Raw genomic sequence first — 6,000 nt, 5'->3', positions numbered from 1 at the left:
TTCGTGGTCCGTCAGCTGTGGCTCGATGTATATAGGGGGTGTGCAGCTTGAATTTGAGAAGGGATAGAAGGATCAGTTTTTAAGGCTACTACAGAAAAATACGGGTTTACAAATGAATTGACGATAAAGGTATTATTGGTCTGTTTGTATGTACAGTGAGGTATGTCGGGTGATTTACTAAATTTGCGATTAAAATGGATTTTCACAATTTACGTTTCTTTATTACTTCGTGTCTTTATATTAAGTGGATAAGTTATTTTGCAGGTATAGGATTATAATAAGTTTGGTTGTTAGTTATTCCTATATTGAAGATTCAATAGGTGAATAGAATTTTCATTAAATTTGTTAATATGATTTAGGTAAATAAAATAAGAAGTAGTAGGTAAATGACTGTTACGTATCTATTCATAATTTTTCTTTTATTTCTACAGTATTTTATTTAAAACTTGTAAAAATTTTATATAACAATTATTTCAATTTTTTAAACAGTGATTTGGATCGATATATTTCGTCAAATATTATTTGAGAAATAAATACATTCAAGTTAACAAATTTAAAATATCTTGCATTATTGATAACTTAGGCTGGACTTACAATTCACCAGATTCTTAGCGTAACCGATTATTAAAGTATTAAAGATTATTAAAGATTATGTAAAATTGATGTACAAAGAATTTTAACTATTTTTATCGAGAATTTGTTTTATTTTTGTTCATATAATATTCTATATCTTTTGGATATTTAAATAGTTATGGCAAGTTAGCTTGATTTTCGTTTGTTACGTATTTATTACGTCCAAATAGCTTTTCAAGTTTCATGAAAAGGTGAAAAAATTTGTTTATTCTTGTATTTAATTTTATACTTTTTCTATTTACAGTTTTTATGATATTTTGAATTGCTAATAACATTTATCCGTTATTGTGAATACATTTATAGTCTAATGAGCTTGTTTGAAAATTTCTCCATTACACCATAAATAAGCAAATGCTGTTAGCTCTAAACAAATTATAAATTCGGAAAATCACATTCTATTTTATAATACTTAAATTATAGTTATCATTTAACACTATTTGGTGGAGTATTAAGCAATCTTCTTTATAATAAAAAGACATGCAAAATTATGGTTAAAAATGTGTAAATTACATCATCGTTTAAATATACCCGGAATTCACTCAATATTTTTAAACTTACCGCAGCCACTAACTCAGTCTTCATTTATCATCTGTCTCAACCTTCGAGCACCTATATCAACCTATTTTTCTCTTCTTCCCTTAATTTCAGCAGGCAGCTACTGATAATTCGTAGGGCTATTTCCCAAGGTCATAACGTGGACTTATAATAATTTGCCCTCGTTTAAGGTCGTTACGGAGGTCTTTTGTATTTTGCGCGTGGAATGGACTCTTATGTGTTCGTTGCCTTCGCGCACAACCCTTGTCTTTCTCCAATTTTCAATTATTTCGAAGCCGCCCAGCCTCGTAACATGAATTTCTCTCCTAGCGACTAGATTGCACCGTTAATGGAATGCAGCTGGAACTCCTGCGCCCGAGCACTTGCTTTTCTTTGAACATATTCGTCCCGTGTAAATAAGCAACTATGTAAGCTATGATTGCAATTGTAACATGTTTATCTTATATTTAAATAAAGTATTTGAAATTTTCGTTTATGATTTGATAATCGTATGGTTAATTAAAATTCTAATATACTTTATTTAATATAGGAGTCTACTATATAATTTATATTATTTATAAATATATTACATTTTGATGTAAGAACTATTGATTTTATTTTAAACTGAAAAATAAATTTTCCACAGATACAACACAATTAAGAATCAATCCTTATTAAATAAAAAAACTATCAAGAAAAAACGTTAAAAAAAGTATTCTGATCTAAAAGCTTAATTTATAAAATGAAAGTAACTTCAGTATAATTCGATAAATTGAATATTCTTAATAGAATATTTTACATAATCTATTAAATCCTGTTCCTAATTCTATTGCATCATATTACCTAATCAACAAAATAAAATTCGCAACATCATATAACTAAATGTTTCAATGTCAGTGGTTTTTCATTCAGCATAACATCGAAGTGTGGAAATATTATAAAATAATTAATAGTCTATACATATTTCTATAATTCAGATTTAACCAGTATTTAAGGAATTTTATTGTTTAACTAGCGATAAATCAAAATTTTATAGAATATAAAAAATACTTGAAAATTATAAATGGCCTAATAAAAATAAAGATATTAGTAATTTTTGAAGGTGCTTTAAATTGAATGGATAAGTAAAATGAGTCAATCAGCATTAAAAGAATACTATAATAAAATAATAAATGAATATAGAGTAATGTTTTTAAATTATTTCAAGCACATAAACTCTACTACGAAGAAGTAACATCAACACAAACTAGTAAATTTTGTTGATTTGTAAATACTGTAAATAAATGTTTATTTATTATATAATGTGTTAATCAATTGTAGTAGAAAATTCAGTTTAAATTTTGTTTAAATAATACAAATTCAATCTATTTAGTGGTATTCAAAAACAATCGATGCTATAGAATATATTCGACAAATTTTAATTAAGTTTTTCAAACATTTTATAAATTGAAATGAAATTTACTCAAATGCATATTCGACTATTTTTTCACTTGCCTTCCATATTCTATCAAATATTAAATGTTAATGCTAATATCTATAGAATATTATAGTTCAATATGTTATTCTCCGTACGTATGTTTTACTTGAAGTAATTTTATATTTGTTTTACTAAATCGCATAATTTTCAATATACTTATGATAAATATTTAAACCATTTATTATAACTGATATAATGAATTATAATAATATGACAAATAATATAATAAATTATGAACTGTTGGAAATATTTTAATTGTTCTTTCAAATTTAATAACCATTCATAAATATTAGATTCATGGGCATTTTATTTTTATCATAGTAAATAATGTAGGAACAGAATTAGTATTCAATTAATACAAATCTATAATCTCTACATTCTAAAAATATTCTCATATTTTTTTTAAATCTACACAATTTCATTGAACAATTCATTAGATTAAAATGACATAGTTTGTATTAATATATCATTTTTAATTGATTTCTATAAAAACTTATTTTCCGAGTTTCTTAATTCAAAAGTAAAATACTTCATCGCGTAAAATAAATTATATTGAAAAAAAATTCTGATATTTATAAATATTCTAATGGGCTTTAAGTGAAAAGGATATACATCAGAGTAATCAGTGTAAAAGTTTTACACTTAATTATAAGTGTAAATACAGTGTTACAATATACTAAATGTATATTGTTAAAGATGAATTGAATAAACGGTAATAATATACGAAATTAATAGCTAACAGTATTAATAATAAATAAAAAATAATTATAACTATATGGTAGTTTGGTTTATTGTAAACATTTGTTTTAAACAAATGTTCGTCTATTGAACATTGTCTGGGATCAGGCTAAAAACCTCCTTATGATGGTGGGTGGAGGCTTGCTGGCAAGTGGAAGGGGCAATGCAATTATTGAATACTGCCCTTTATGTTTATAGTTTTTCCTTTTATTAAACATAATAAATAATGAATGGTTAATAATCTATGAATATTGGAATGAGTGTATGATATAATGAATATATTGGTGTTTCTTCAGTAATGGTGGTGGCGTTAAGTTTATAAGTGTGTTGGAGCGTGATTCCCCTTCTTCCTTGTGGTTGAGTAGTGTAGTGGGGAACTCGTGGTGGTAGGAGAAGCAAGTTAGTGCCGTCTTGGCAGCCGGCGAAGGGGTGAGCTGTAGTGTACGAAGTGGTGGGAGAACGGAGACTCTAGTCCAAGAATAGCGAATGTCCCAATAAAAATGATAACTGTTTTATAAAAACTGTCTATAAAAATTGTCAAAAAAGTATCAATAAAGGTATTTTAAACATTCCCATAAGTTAATAATGATTTCTGCCAATTCAATTTATCCAATAAAAGTTGTTATTATAAATAACATGTAATAAACAGTATAAAATATTCTTTATTATTATTGCTACTATAATTTAGAATTTAATTTAATCGAACGTTTAATTCGAAATATATATTTAATGAGTAACTATGTTTATCATAATCATATATAATCATTTAAATTTTGAAACATAGCTATATTCACTAAGTTTTAATATATTTAATCTGGAAAATTTTATAGATAATATAAATTTTTTTTATTATTAATTTAAATTTTACGTTCGAACTCCGTTAAAACTATGAAGTTTATTATATTTTAATTGTACATGAATGAACTGCCTCTGAAAATGTGGAATAGAAACAAAGGGAATTTCAATGAATAAAGTAAAGATTTTTTAACGATAATCACTAATTTTATTGATATACAAGATATACATCGCGGGTAACGCAGGCGGCACTCCTACAAATATAATATGGCATTGCAATATCTGTTAGTTTCGTCGAAAAATACACCTCAAAATAGCGCGAACGCTTCAATGTTATCGCACGCAATATCTACATTTACTATTTTGTTCGGTTTTTCTTTTATAAATATCCTATTTTATTTTATTTGGAATTGTTTTAAATTCGCGCAATAATTTTCGGTTTATTTTTCGACGAAAGTTTTTTAATAATATCAGTTTTCATATGAAGCCTAGCATTAATTAGATTTTGTCTTGATTGATTGAGCCATTATTTATTTAATTTTGTTTATTTATGTTTTTGTCTTTTTCAAAAACTGTTAATTTTTCGATTGCCAGATGTGACTTGATTTTAATATTCATTCTGATGGAGCAATATTTCTAAATAACAATTTTAGTAAAAGATGGACAATGGTTACTATGTTTTCGATATGCATGAACCACCTTTCATGAAAAATATGTAATTTTTGTAAAAATTTAAAAGTTATGTCGTTTGATTAAGACAGATTAGTATGTCCTCTTATACGATAGATAAAAATAATTTCTCAATTTTATTTACAAAAATCTTAATTCATTCAAAGCAAATTGCTTCCATCAGTTTTACTTATTATGTGTATTTTTAAAGCTCATATTTTATTAGATTTAAATAATACTCAACTCGTATTATTTCCAAATTAAATAATAACATTATATTTTAATATTAATATTTAGCATTTCATAAACAAGCTCAGAAAAGCTTAATCTTTTAGAAATATAAATATAAATATTAAGATAATGATTGAAGTAATGGTTAAACCATTTTAAATTAAGTGATAAAATAACTTTTAAATAACAACAATGTTTCAACATTATTTGCAATTCGCTACTGTATGAAATTATACATTATATTTCTAAAATGTGAATATTATATGTATTCTATTATCCAAATGAAGTATAAATACATAATATAGAATATCATTTTTATATTGAACAAGCTGTATAATAATCATATTAATGAAGTTTCGCAGTTTGAAACTAAATGATCGTAAATGCAGCATTTCAGGCTCTGATAATTATTAAAATAAAAAATATTTTTACGTTGAATTGAATTTTAAAAAAAAAATGTTTCTAAAATTTTAATATATTAATATAAGTAATTTATTTTTTGCGTATACATTTATAATATCGAAAAAATATTAGTATTTGGTGTAATTAGTTTTAAAAATTAAAAATAAATGCAGCATAATTTATAATTAACGTTAAAGATAGAAAAAAACTTTTACCAATTATTTAATTATAATTTTGAATACAATTTCAAATATACATTTCATATACTGTTATTTTGTTACTGGATACATAAAAGTTAATAATATAAAGTAGCTCCTTGGTAATTTAAAAATTTTTTTAAAGCATTCAACAATTTATTACCATAATGTAATAGGAACTTTTGTACCAATTTATTTCTAATTCAATTTTTGTGATTCAATTTTTAATATTACTTCCAAATTTTCATCTCTTATATTAATTGAATAGTATTATTGAATTTCGAGAACATATGATAAAAAAATCTTTAGTATAAATATCACCAT

The sequence above is a fragment of the Ceratosolen solmsi genome, unplaced genomic scaffold (genome assembly GCF_000503995.2).
Source record: "Ceratosolen solmsi marchali unplaced genomic scaffold, CerSol_1.0 scaffold10, whole genome shotgun sequence".
Classification (NCBI taxonomy): Eukaryota; Metazoa; Arthropoda; class Insecta; order Hymenoptera; family Agaonidae; genus Ceratosolen; species Ceratosolen solmsi.
Note: the sequence above shows the minus strand (reverse complement) of the source record.